This window comes from Myxine glutinosa, chromosome 3 (genome assembly GCF_964187855.1).
Source record: "Myxine glutinosa chromosome 3, kmMyxGlut1.1, whole genome shotgun sequence".
In the NCBI taxonomy this organism is placed as follows: domain Eukaryota; kingdom Metazoa; phylum Chordata; class Myxini; order Myxiniformes; family Myxinidae; genus Myxine; species Myxine glutinosa.
Window position 1 is genome coordinate 200,944,158 of NC_136263.1, and position 14,537 is coordinate 200,958,694.

Sequence of the window (14,537 nt, forward strand, 5' to 3'; positions counted from 1 at the left end):
CCAAACAAAGCAGACATGGTATGAGGTGCACACCAAACAAATCAAACATGGTTTCAGGCGCACACCAAACAAATCAATCATGGTTCAGGTGTGCACCAAACAAATCAAACATGGTGTCAGGTGTGCATCAAACAAATCAAACATGGTTTCAGGTGTACACCAAGCAAATCAATCATGGTTCAGGTGTGCACCAAACAAATCAAACATGGTGTCAGGTGCACACCAAACAAATCAAACATGGTTTGAGGTGCACACCAAACAAATCAAATATGGTATCAGGTGTGCATCAAACAAATCAAACATGGTTTCAGGTGTACACCAAGCAAATCAAACATGGTATCAGGTGCACACCAAGCAAATCAAACATTAGGATAGGACATCAAGCCGGCTGTCCCATTATAAAGGAACACCCTAGCAGTGTTTAATACGGATGATCATCGTGGGCTCATCGTGGGATCCGATTACATTGTCAATGAAACTCAGAAAAAGGTAAAATAAAACACTCCTCTCACCTACCCTGGAAGGGCACAAATGTTTCCCCTTTCAACAAACCTGAAAAAGTACCAAATGGGCCCTGCAATCTTTTCCTTTCGCTTTACCGAGGGTACATTTGAAAATCCCCACTTACCTGTTGACACAGGTCTGGATGATTTACTCCCGAGGTCCAGCAAGACCGCGATGAGAAAGCACGACATCTCTGGTGCACAACAACCAACCTCCTGATGTTTCCACGATGCATCGCTTTCTTTGTTGTTCCCTCATGTTACCAATAGCAACCATGACGTCCACGGCGGCCAAACTCGGCCCCGCCCACAGCAGCCTCACTCGGCCCCGCCCACGGCGGCCAAACTCGGCCCCGCCCACAGCAGCCTCACTCGGCCCCGCCCACTGCAGCCTCACTCGGCCCCGCCCACAGCAGCTTCACTCGGCCCCGCCCACAGCACCACACTCTTCTCCCCTTAAGTCACAGTCTTTCAAATATTCTGGTCGCACAACGTGTCTGGAAGAAACACACGGGCATTGAGCCGTGGACACGACCGGTGACGGTGAGGCATTGGACACAGATGACGACTCCTCCCCCCCCCCCCCCCCCCCAGACACCAAACTAGGCTCAACCAAAACCGGAGGAACATCCACACTACTCTCAATGCCATGAACATCCAGTTCCAGAAGGAGGGGCAGCTGACCCACAACTGATTCACATGACCTTTCCAGGTAATCCCGGCCGAAGTACGAACAAGGTAGTTAGCCGGACCGAAAACTCGGAGCACAACAGCCGGCACCCATTTCTACGGTGCACATAGTCCAGTGCCATGACTGGCTGGTCCACCGTGAATGAACGAACATTGGTCGCCGCAACAACTTCAGGTGCAACAGGTGGAAGCAAATCCAGGCGCGACCGCAACTGTCGGCCATACATGCGGAATCCAGGTGTTTCCTGTGTCGTAGAATGCACTGAAGTCCTTGCATTATAGTATGATTTTCCTTGGTGGCCATATTGGATTTTGGACGCCATCTTGAAAATAAGTGACATATGAAATGTACCTTTCCCTGAATCAGTTTCACTGACCTCAAAAACCCCTGATTTGATACCTCATTTGTCGATCTGTGACTTCTACAGCCAGAGATATATGATATTTCAGTTTTGCTGGCGGCATTTTGAATTTTGGCCGCCATCTTGGAAAATCTTAAACGGTCAGGATGGCTCCTAGGCTAAAATCAATTTATAGGTCCAAACGAAGCTCCATACCAAATTTGGGACTTTTGTCCAGCTTGTAACATTACGCCTAAAAATTGTTGCTGAGCCACCTGACTATAACAAACGCGACCACGACGCTGATAGGAGTTGTGCGATTAAACGATTGCGGAGTGCCCCCATTTGTTCCCTTCTCTGCTTCTCGTAGTGCTTTGAGCCACGTCACGACAGACATACGTCATTGCAATGGCGGCCGTCTTCACCGGTTAGCATCTGCTGCTTCCTGGTGGCGCGTCTGGTTGAGTCTCTTCTTATGTCTCTTCTGGTGTCCAATGCAAGCTCTGGCCCTGGGCATGTCAGTGGATGAACGCCTTCAACTGAGGTGTGAAATCCCGCTGTGTGTGTGTGTGTGGTTGTGTGTGTGGTGGTGGTGATGGTGTGTGTGTGTGTGGGGGGGGGGGGGGAGGTTGTGTGTGTGTGTGTGTGTGTGTGGGGGTGTGTGGTGGTTGTGTGTGGGTGTGTGGTGGGGTGGTGGTTGTGTGTGTGTGTGTGTGTGTGTGTGTGTGTGTGTGGTGGGGTGGTGGTTGTGTGGTGGGGTGGTGGTTGTGTGTGGGTGTGTGGTGGTTGTGTGTGGGTGTGTGGTTGGGTGATGGGGTGGTTGTGTGTGTGTGTGGTGGGGTGGTGGTTGTGTGTGTGTGTGTGTGTGTGTGTGTGTGTGTGTGTGTGTGTGTGTGTGTGTGTGTGTGTGTGTGTGTGTGTGTGGGGTGGTGGGTGTTGGGGTGGTGTGTGTGTGTGTGTGTCACACTGTATATGCTTGGGCACAGGTGTGCATGCGTCGGCACAGAGGGTCAAAACACCAAAACGTCGGCAGATTGTCCCAACTCCTCTGAAGAATGGACCCGAGCTGATGATCCAAGCTGTCATAAAATTGGTCACTTGCTTATCCTTTTACAAAGTGCTTCGTTTTGCCATATAACTGTCTTAGCCGATTAAATTATCCCTAATGTTGTGAGAAGCGGCTTCATGGGAAAATAACAATGTGTGCGTGTGTGAGATACTTCAGAGTGAGTGCATCGGTGTGTGTGCAAGGATTTGTGTTCCTGGGCTGATTTGATTATTTGCCATGATATCATATTTGTTGCATGTTTACCAACATTACAGTACATGCATTCCAACATGCACCCTGCTTTTTGTGAAAAGGTGCACGTGTGGCTCATATGGCAAGTCCTCAGTTGTTTGTGCTATTTTCTAGACTTGAATCTGGACGCACACCGAGTACATGAGGAAAAGCAAATCCTTTATTAATATCCATGGGTGTGAATCACAAGCATTTTCCCAAAAACCTTGATTAATATTCTGAGAATCACAAACTGTGTACTGACTGTGGATATTCTGAGAAACACAAACTGTGTACTGACTGTGGATATTCTGAGAATCACACACTGTGTGCTGACTGTGGATATTCTGAGAATCATATACTGTGTACTGACTGTGGATATTCTGAGAATCACACACTGTGTGCTGACTGTGGATATTCTGAGAATCATATACTGTGTACTGACTGTGGATATCCTGAGAATCACATACTGTGTGCTGACTGTGGATATCCTGAGAATCACACACTGTGTACTGACTGTGGATATCCTGAGAATCACACACTGTGTACTGACTGTGGATATCCTGAGAATCACACACTGTGTACTGACTGTGGATATCCTGAGAATCACATACTGTGTGCTGACTGTGGATATTCTGAGAATCATATACTGTGTACTGACTGTGGATATCCTGAGAATCATATACTGTGTACTGACTGTGGATATCCTGAGAATCATATACTGTGTACTGACTGTGGATATTCTGAGAATCATATACTGTGTGCTGACTGTGGATATTCTGAGAATCATATACTGTGTACTGACTGTGGATATTCTGAGAAACACATACTGTGTACTGACTGTGGATATTCTGAGAATCACACACTGTGTGCTGACTGTGGATATTCTGAGAATCATATACTGTGTGCTGACTGTGGATATTCTGAGAAACACATACTGTGTACTGACTGTGGATATCCTGAGAATCACACACTGTGTACTGACTGTGGATATTCTGAGAATCACATACTGTGTACTGACTGTGGATATTCTGAGAATCACATACTGTGTACTGACTGTGGATATTCTGAGAATCACATACTGTGTACTGACTGTGGATATCCTGAGAATCACACACTGTGTACTGACTGTGGATATCCTGAGAATCACATAATGTGTACTGACTGTGGATATTCTGAGAATCACATACTGTGTACTGACTGTGGATATCCTGAGAATCACACACTGTGTACTGACTGTGGATATCCTGAGAATCACATACTGTGTACTGACTGTGGATATTCTAAGAAACACATACTGTGTACTGACTGTGGATATTCTGAGAATCACATACTGTGTACTGACTGTGGATATCCTGAGAATCACACACTGTGTACTGACTGTGGATATTCTGAGAATCACATACTGTGTACTGACTGTGGATATCCTGAGAATCACACACTGTGTACTGACTGTGGATATTCTGAGAATCACATACTGTGTACTGACTGTGGATATCCTGAGAATCACATACTGTGTACTGACTGTGGATATTCTGAGAATCACATACTGTGTACTGACTGTGGATATTCTGAGAATCACATACTGTGTACTGACTGTGGATATTCTGAGAATCATATACTGTGTACTGACTGTGGATATTCTGAGAATCACAAACTGTGTACTGACTGTGGATATCCTGAGAATCATATACTGTGTGCTGACTGTGGATATTCTGAGAATCATATACTGTGTACTGACTGTGGATATTCTGAGAATCACAAACTGTGTACTGACTGTGGATATCCTGAGAATCATATACTGTGTGCTGACTGTGGATATTCTGAGAATCACATACTGTGTACTGACTGTGGATATCCTGAGAATCACACACTGTGTACTGACTGTGGATATTCTGAGAATCACATACTGTGTACTGACTGTGGATATTCTGAGAAACACATAATGTGTACTGACTGTGGATATTCTGAGAAACACATACTGTGTGCTGCCTGTGGATATTCTGAGAATCACATACTGTGTACTTACTGTGGATATTCTGAGAATCACATACTGTGTACTGACTGTGGATATTCTGAGAATCACATACTGTGTACTGACTGTGGATATTCTGAGTCACTTGGTGATGTTAAATTGGGGTTGATTTTGCTGGTGAGTCCATGTTCTGTACATGGCGAGTCCATGTTCTCATCATTATTGTGTAACATTTGGGCAAAACGCATTCACAGTTGAATCCACGTGTGACGTGCTCGCTCTTCTCGGCTGGGAGGGTCAAATCTTCGTTGAAGCTCCAATGATTTGCTGCCCTGGGTTCTCGCAACCACTGAAATTGGTTTAAAATATCTTTAGTCAGTGTAGTATACTGTTTATTCCACCAGGTGAGCACCAGGGCTGTTGCCCCGATGTTGTTTATATTATAGCCTGTAGTTTTATAGAAATTGGTTGTCATATAGTGTGTGTGTGTGTGTGTGTGTGTGTGTGTGTGTGTGTGTGTGTGTGTGTGTGTGTGTGTGTGTGTGTGTGTGTTACTGAACCTGAACGTAACTGAACGAAACTGTCAGCTGAACTAGCAAAATAATGTCATTGTCTTCCACGAATGGTTTAGTAAATTGCAGAAGCATAGCGTGGTACTTAGTAAGCAGTTTGTGATTGGAACTTCCATGGGATCGGGTGCCTCCACTGCATCAGAGTCCACTGTACCTGCGATCTATTTTACAATTCGCTCTAGATGATGGACCCAGATTGCATATATCGTATTCCCGTCAGGAAGAGATTCATTGTCACCCGGGAACGCCGGGTACTTTTGCCAGTTACAAAGAAATAATATCACAAATATTACAAATACATTTGCACAAAATAAATATTTATATTATGATTGGTGTAAATCATGACAACACAGCAACTCGAGTTCAGTCAGCTCATTATCCTTGGTGAAAACAAGGTGTGCCTTACGCGAGCCGATTCACGCTCGTACAATGTATGATACGAGCCGGGACCCAGGGAACATCCGCACAATATAAAATGTGACTTCAAGTCTTTAACCCCATAGGAAAGATTTGAGGATTGACTAAAGTATTTCCCCAACTTTCCTCTGAAGGACACCCTTAATTTGACGATAAAACAGCTGATCAGCACCTTCTCTTATCTTCCCCCATCCAAAACCTTGATCTTTTATACCACGTTAATACACCCCAAATCCACCTCCTTCAAATTCCGTTTTCTTTCCTGAAAGTCCTCGTATTGTCCATCTTGTTTATCCCGTGTACCCCACCCCAGCCCTCTCCCTTCCACAGATCTCCCCATGTCCGTGTTCTTTACTATTGTGGTGCTTCTCTCTCCCCCTCCTCCCCCCCCCCCCCTTTGTCTCCCGCTCCCTTTATTATATGTTGTATGTGTGCGATCTTTCACAAGCCATGCTTTAGTATACCAAAAAAAAATGGAATGTTAAACACAGACAGACGGATTGACGGATAAACAAGCGTATTATAATATATACAGTCACGTGAAAAAGTAAGTACACCCCATGTAAAGTTTTGACTTTTTCAACATATTTCAACATACAGCTATTTGATCTTCATTTCAACAATATTGAGAGATAAAGGTGATATAATATAACAAATATCATGAAACATTTACATTTTGTAGTCCATTGTATAATTTAAATAAACATAAATGCAAATTTCGCATGTGGAAAAAGTAAGTACACCCCTACATTTATCACTACTTCAAATACCTAAAATTAGAATGAGGTGCACCAGCTCAGGTGCAAATGATTAGAACTTCGTTAGAGAGGATCTTGGAGGAACCTGTCTTATTTAAACCTCAGACACTTAGTTTGGTTTGCTCTTTGTTGTTGAAGTGTGCGGCGTCACCATGCCTAGATCAAAAGAGCTCTCTGAGGCCTTCAGAAAGAAGGTTATAGATGCCTACGTGTCTGGGAAGGGGTTTAAAAAGATCTCCAAACAATTTGAAATCAATCATTCGACTGTCCGGAAGATCATCTACAAGTGGAGGAGATTCCAAACAACTGCCAACTTGTTCAGGCCAGGCCGCCTCAGCAAGTTCAGCCAGAGAGCAGACCGCAAGATGCTGAAAGAAGTCTCTGAGAACCCCAGAATGTCATCACGGGACCTAGAGGTAGCTCTTGCCACTGTTGATGTCAAAGTGCACGGGTCTACCATTAGAAAGAGGTTGCACAAATTTGATCTACATGGGAGGTGTGCGGGAGGAAACCTTTGCTGTCCAGAAAGAACATCAGGGCAAGACTAAAACTTGCCAATGAACACCGAGGCAAAGACCAGCACTTCTGGAACAATGTGCTCTGGACAGATGAGTCTAAGGTGAGTCAAAGAGCTATTTGGCCACAGTACCAGAAGACATGTTTGGCGAAAACCAAAGACAGCATTTGACCACAAAAACCTGATATCAACTCTAAAGCATGGTGGTGGAAATATTATGGTTTGGGGCAACTTTGCTGCATCAGGGCCTGGGCAGCTCACCATCATATAATCGACTATAAATTCTTCATTGTACCAGAGGGTGCTTGAGGATAATGTGAGGCCATCTGTCGGAAAGTTGAAGCTCAACCGAAGGTGGACCTTGCAACATGACAATGACCCTAAACATACCAGTAAATCCACCAAGGAATGGCTGAAAAGAAAGAAATGGAGGGTTCTGGAATGGCCAAGTCAAAGCACGGATCTAAATCCCATCGAGATGTTGTGGGGGGATTTGAAACGAGCTGTGCATGCAAGAAACCCCTCAAACATCGCACAGCTGAAAGAATTCTGCATGGAGGAGTAGGCAAAAATTTCTCCCAGTCGATGTCAGAGACTGGTAGACAGTTATAAGAAACGTCTACTTGAGGTTGTTTCTGCCAAAGGGGGCAATACCACCTATTAGAGCCAAGGGTGTACTTACTTTTTCACGTGACTGTATATGTGACAATGAGCAGCCTCGACAACCAATCCTGGCCATTGCTAATGTGGTTACAAACGCATATGCTTCCATAAATTAAGATATAACTAGTGAAGAATTAACCTCCAAGTCTTTTTTTTGCAATAATATATACAATTATACATACAATGTCGATTTGAGGGTAAGAGGTAGGGGGTTGGGGGGGAGCAGGGTGGGGGCAGTGGGGTCAGTTATCCAACTCCCTCGATTGCTGCCACAGTTCCCCCCAAACATTAAGGAACAACCCAGTTTTGAAGAAAAAAAACATGCCCACTGCCTGTGTGCATATATATTACATCATGGTTACATAGCTCAGATAGATTCCAATTACACTGGACCGTAGGCTGACACCGAAGGCCTGAAGCCTGAGGCATATACGAGCTATGGCCTTCACGAGGTCCACGAGGCCAATCGGCTCCAACCTTTCGATATTTGATGATCCTTTTTACAGTCGCACTCACTTTAGTTGTTTTACACTCTATGGAAATCTTATCCGTAGGCCTAGCGATTGGGAATATCGGAGCTCCAAAGTCGTCTTTGGCTTCATAAACACCAAAATAGTGGCTGTATGATTTTTCAGGTTGCAATTGTGAGTTGAGTCAGGCCAGCTATTCCAACCAATGGATGGAAAGAAGCGTTACCCATGGAAGGACGGATGAACAAGTGTATTATTATAGTGGTTAGCAGGGATCCGTGGAAATTCCACGTAATGTAAAATTTGACGTCAAAACCTTGACTTCCCCCTACCCCATCCTCTCTCTCTCCTTCCCCACAATCCCTCCTCCTCATCCCCCTCCCTCCTCTTCCACCTCTCCCTCCTCGTTTCCTCTCTCTGTCCTCCTCTTCCTTCTCCCTCCTCCTCTTCCCTCTGACTCCTCCTTTCCCTCCCCCACCCCCCACTGCCAGCAATAGGTTTTAAAGGGACCTATATAGTGTTTCAAAAGCTTTCAAAGTAGTCATGGCAGAACTCTCCGCCATGTCATCTCCCTTTCTCTCTCCTTCCACATCCCTGAATGACCCCTCTCCTTTCTCTCCTCTTCTACCCCCTCATTTCCCCGCACCCAGGAAGAGCTTTCGAAGGGGTCTTATATAGTATGCACTATGCATGCATCACATTGTTAGAGGTCCCTCAAGGTTTTTAGAGGTCCCTTGAGGTGTTCCACATGAAATCAAAAGAAATCCAGGGGAAAATAGACAACGAAAACCCAAGGGGACCGGTCTGGACCCCTCTCCCTATGCCCGGGAAAAGCTTCCAAAAGGGTCCGTTAAAACAGTTTGCCTGCATCGCCCAAAACAGCAGCAGGACCCTCTTAATTTTTTCCCAGATTAAAGAAAATGTTAATTTCCCCCCAGATTTCTCCCAATTTCATTCCGAACAGTTTGAGAGATCTCTAAAAATGCAAACATGCCGAATAAACCTTATGGATAAGCAATCACCCAAGGGGACAGGTCCAAAAGCCACTCATCTATTTAGTTATTTAAAACGGATTTTTTTCTAAAACGTCTAATTTTGTCCGATTTTCTTGGGATTTCTTTTAGTCGAGTCTTAAATAAACGATGTCAGCGACTGTGAAAATGATAGCACAAAAAATGATGACATAAGAATAAATTGTAGCGTGGGATAACCCCAAAGGGTTTAGCTTTGTGAGGCCTTAAAACACGTGAAATTTTTAAACATTGATAAAATCAAAACCCGAGACCCTACAAACACACCCTTGATCTTATTCTTCTCAGGAAACACTGGTCTCTCCCACATGTCCAAACGTACACTCACTCATGTAACCACAGCACTGATGCAGGCAACTTACAGTGGTTCATGCCTACCAGAGGCCTACCAGAGGCCCCGCTCCATCAAGGCCCTGCAGGAGTTCCTCGGAATGGTGAATTTCTATCACCGCTTCGTGCCCCGCGCTGCTCAGCTCATGCGGCCCCTCTACGAAGCCCTCCGGGGCAAGCCGGCCAAACACGACGTCGTCTGGTACGCAGCCATGGACGTGGCATTTATAAGCTCAAAGCGGGCCCTTGCCGACGCAACACTGCTCGCTCACCCGGTGCTCAACGCTCCCATCGCCCTCACCACGGATGCCTCCGACTATGCGGTGGGCGCCGTACATGAGCAATGGGTGAACGGGGTTTGGCAGCCACTCGCTTTTTTCAGCTGGCAACTCCGGCCGAACGAGCTCAAATATAGCACGTTTGACCGCGAGCTCCTCGGTCTACACCTGGCCGGTCGCCATTTCCGCCACCTCCTGGAGGGCCGACCCTTCACGGCTTTCGTCGACCACAAGCCGTTGGTTTACGCAATGGCCAAAGTCACGGAGCCGTGGTCGGCCCGCCAGCAGCGCCACCTCTCCGCCGTGTCGGAGTTTACCACGGACATCCGGCACATCGCCGGCAAAGACAACGCCGTGGCCGACTGTCTTTCTCGGGCCAGCGCGAACGCGATCCACCTCGGCGTGGACTTCGCGCTTATGGCGGCTGACCAGACCACCGACACCACGGTGCAAGCCCTCTGGGCGGCGGACACGGGCCTCCGCCTGGCCGACGTCCCCTTCGCGGACACTGTCCTGCTCTGCGACGTCTCCCAAGGCCAGCCTCACCCCATCGTGCCCGTTACCTGGCAAAGCCGCATCTTCACCTCCCTCCACGGCCTTTCCCACCCGGGCCGGAAAGCTTCCCAGAAGCTGGTGTCGGCGCGATTCGTCTGGCACGGCCTTCGACGGGATGTCCGCGATTGGACAAGCACCTGCACGGCCTGCCAACAGGCCAAGGTCCACCGACACACCCAGGCCCTGCTGGCACCTTTCACCGTGCCCGAACGGCGTTTCGACCACGTCAACGTGGACCTGGTGGGCCCCCTCCCCCCCCATCACGGGGTTTCACACACCTGCTCACCATGGTGGACAGGACCACCAGGTGGCCGGAGGCCGTTCCCCTCGTCTCCACCACCACCGCCGACGTGGCGCAAGCTTTCATTGCCACCTGGGTCGCCCATTTCGGCGCACCGGCGGACATCTCTTCGGACCGCGGGCCGCAGTTCACCTCCGAGCTGTGGGGCGCGGTCGCCCGCAACCTGGGGGTCAGGCTCCACCGTACCACGGCCTACCACCCCCAAGCCAATGGGTTGTGCGAGCAGTTCCACCGTTCCATGATGGCTGCGCTCATGGCCGGCCTTCAGGACGGCGGCTGGACTGACCGGCTACCGTGGGTCCTTTTGGGCCTCCGCACGACCCCCAAGGAGGACCTCCGGGCGTCCACCGCCGAGCTGGTCTACGGCCAGCCGCTACTCGTCCCGGGTGAATTCGTGCCCGACGCTACCAGTCCCTGGTCCGCAGCTCGCCAGCGCTCGGACCTCCAGGAGACCGCCCGACGGTTTGCCCCCGTGCCAACGTCCCACCACGGTGACCCCCAGTCCTACGTCCCCCCAGCGCTTCGCACAGCGGAGTACGTTTTCGTGCGTCATGACGCACACCGGGGGCCACTCAGGCCGCCATACGACGGACCCTTCCGGGTCCTGCGACGGGACGACAAGTCCTTCGTCATCGATGTCGGCGGCAGGTCGGACCGGATTTCGGTGGACCGCCTCAAGCCGGCACACGTGGACATCGACCAACCACCTCGGTTGGCCCTTCCTCCGCGGCGAGGCCGCCTCCCATCCACGGTGCCTCCCGCTCGACCACCCACCCCCACACCGGACCCCCCCCCCCCACGACCCTCCAGGGGTCGCTTCGGCCGGGTCATCAGGACCCCCCTTAAATTGACCCTGCCGGTGCAAGTCGATTCTGGGGGGGCGTGTGTAGCGGTTGCTGCTGAACATACACAATTGCCTTACACCTGCCGAGGACGCAACCACAGAGTGATCGCTGTGCCGGGCTCGCCCAGACCGCCCGGAGACGCTCAGTCTCGCCTTTCCCGGGCATGCCCGGACTCGCCTTTCCTGGGCTCACCCGGCCCGTCCGGCGACACCCAGTCTCGCCGTTCCCCGGCATGTCCAGACTCGCCCAGGTCTCCCGGACACGCCCAGTCGCGCCTTTTAAGGGCAAACGCTCCGGCATGAGATATTCGAGTGCTTGTATATAATGCTGCCCGATAAACGGGCTTTTCAGTTTACCCGAGTTGATTTGATGGAATAAAGAAACTCGGACGAATTCCAGCTTTTTGTCGCGTCCATTCTTTCGATTCGAGTTGGAGCACAGCTCCTTCAATACCCATGTCTCAATACAAACTGTTGTACCCGTGTCTCAATACAAGCTGTTATACCCATGTCTCAATACAAGCTGTTATACCCATGTCTCAATACAAACTGTTATACCCATGTCTCAATACAAGCTGTTATACCCATGTCTCAATACAAACTGTTATACCCGTGTCTCAATACAAACTGTTATACCCATGTCTCAATACAAACTGTTATACCCGTGTCTCAATACAAGCTGTTATACCTATGTCTCAATACAAACTGTTATACCCGTGTCTCACAAGCAGGATGAGTCATCAATGTGTGTCCAGTCCCTCAGATTGACAGAAAAGTGGGCATCTCATGTGCCAGCATTAGTTGGTGGATGTTCAGGATCCCATATTGTCCTTCGTGGAAAGAGATGTGAGCTCTCGCCGGCACCCTGGCCTAATCCCAAACTCCTGCCCTAACCTATAGGGGGTGTTGCATCAGCAGCATAGCCAAGCCCACCCTCAGCCAATGATGCTGCTCACACCTGTGTGCTTGCACACAAAACAAGACTATTGTTATTGATAAACGTTTGATTGAGATTTTATCAATGTAATCACTCCCAATTGTTCCGACAGGCTCGCTTTTCGCTTTTTAGATTCGTGATTTATACGATTTGTGTCAGAACCTCTTCCTGCTTTAAAGGGCAATTGTGGTTTAAAGCTGTTTTCAGCACAATGGTTCCTGGTTCCACCATACATTGTAGGGGATGCAACAGCAATGTCATTGTTTTGTTTCAGTTTGCTGATATCGCTATCAAGCCTCTCCTCGGTGAAAGACACATGAAAGCCCACTTGGAGTTTGCAAAAAAGCACCTGAAGGACTCTCAGACTGTGAGAAACAAGATTCTGTGGTCTGATGAAACCAAGATTGAACTGTTTGGCCTCCGTCTGGCCACTCTGCTGTGAAGCCCAGATCGGTGGAGTGTTGCAGTGATGGTTGTCCTTCTGGAAGTTTCTCCCATCTCCACACAGGATCTCTGGAGCTCAGCCAGAGTGACCATGGGGTTCTTGGTTACCTCTCTTACCAAGGCCCTTCTCCCCCGATTGCTCAGTTTGGCCGGGCGGCCAGCTCTAGGAAGAGTCCTGGTTGTTCCAAACTTCTTCCATTTAAGAATTATGGAGGCCACTGTGCTCTTGGGAACCTTCAATGCAGCAGAGATTTTTTGTCGGCTTCCCCAAATCTGTGCCTCGACACAATCCTGTCTCTGAGCTCTGCAGGCAGTTCCTTCGACCTCATGGCTTGGTTTTTGCTCTGATATGCATTGTCAGCTGTGAGACCTTATATAGACAGGTGCGTGCCTTTCCAAATCATGTCCAATCAATTGAATTTACCACAGGTGGACTCCAATCAAGGTGCAAAAACATCTCAAAGATGATCAAGTGAAATGGGAGGCACCTGAGCTAAATTTCAAGTGTCATAGCAAAGGGTCTGAATACTTATGTCAATGTGATATTTCAGTTTTTTCTTTTTAATAAATTTGCAAAACTTTCTAAAATTCTGTTTTCTCTTTGTCATTATGTGGTATTGAGTGTAGATTGATGAGGGGAAAAATGAATTTTAACGATTTCAGCATAAGGCAGCAACATAACAAGATGTGAAAAAAGTGAAGGGGTCTGAATACTTTCTGAATGCACTGTATGTACCCTGTTTACCCATTAAACCAAGGATTTGGGCTGTCTAATTACAAATACTGATGAGATAACTGTCTCGGGACCCTACGTGCTTGGATGTGCGTTCCTCTGGGGGCAGGGGGAGGAAGGTGGTATTGGGAGACTGGGGGGGGGGGGGGGTGGAGGAGGGGGGGATGTGATTTGCAGAACCGTGAGTATTTTGGTCTAAACAGTATATATATGTAATTTGTGTGTGTGTGTGTGTGTGTGTGTTTTCTTTTTGTTTTTGTTTTTCACACATGGTTTTTTTTTCAGATTGTCTCTTACCCTAGTGGACACCTTGGACACTCTTGTGGTATGTTTTTTTCATGTAGTTTTGTTAATTTTTGTTCGATAAACTAATAGGTTGAATTAATATTATTAGGTTGAAGGAGCTGTGCTCCAACTCGAATCGAAAGAATGGACGCGAAAAAAAGCTGGAATTCCTCCGAGTTTCTTTATTGCATCAAATCAACTCGTGTACTTTCAAAAACGGGCAGCATTATATACAAGCACTCGAATTCCCCCCCCCCCCCCCCTCCCCTTCCCACGCCTCCTGCCCCCAAGCCCTCTCCCTCCCACACTTCTCCCTGCTCTCAAATGTTGTGGTTGTGTGCTTCCCCTTCTCTCCCCATCTTGTCTTCCGCTCCCTCTTTTTGTATATCTTGTTGTCTGGTTGATTTGTTTGTGAAATAAATGTTAGCTCTTTCACGAGCCTCGATTCAGTATAGAAAATTTTTTTTTTTTAAATCTCATGCCGGAGCGTTTGCCCTTAAAAGGCGCGACTGGGCGTGTCCGGGAGACCTGGGCGAGTCTGGACATGCCCGGGAACGGCGAGACTGGGTGTCGCCGGACGGGCCGGGCATGCCTGGACATGCCCGGGAACGGCG

The 14,537-nt window shown here is 48.1% G+C and overlaps 1 protein-coding gene across 2 annotated transcripts in view; it reads left to right on the forward strand.

The window, feature by feature from the left end:
- Nucleotides 1–1,938: 1,938 nt before the first annotated feature.
- The window catches only part of LOC137415516 (dynein axonemal heavy chain 7-like), a 37,240-nt gene continuing 24,641 nt past the window's right edge, over nt 1,939–14,537 (forward strand). Inside the window, exons 1-2 of one of the 2 annotated variants that reach the window (XM_078773539.1) lie at nt 1,939–2,078; nt 13,924–13,963. The gene's annotated coding sequence lies outside the window, so the exon portion shown is untranslated. The remainder of the gene's footprint in view (nt 2,079–13,923; nt 13,964–14,537) is intronic. The other variant, XM_078773540.1, reaches the window with a different exon arrangement.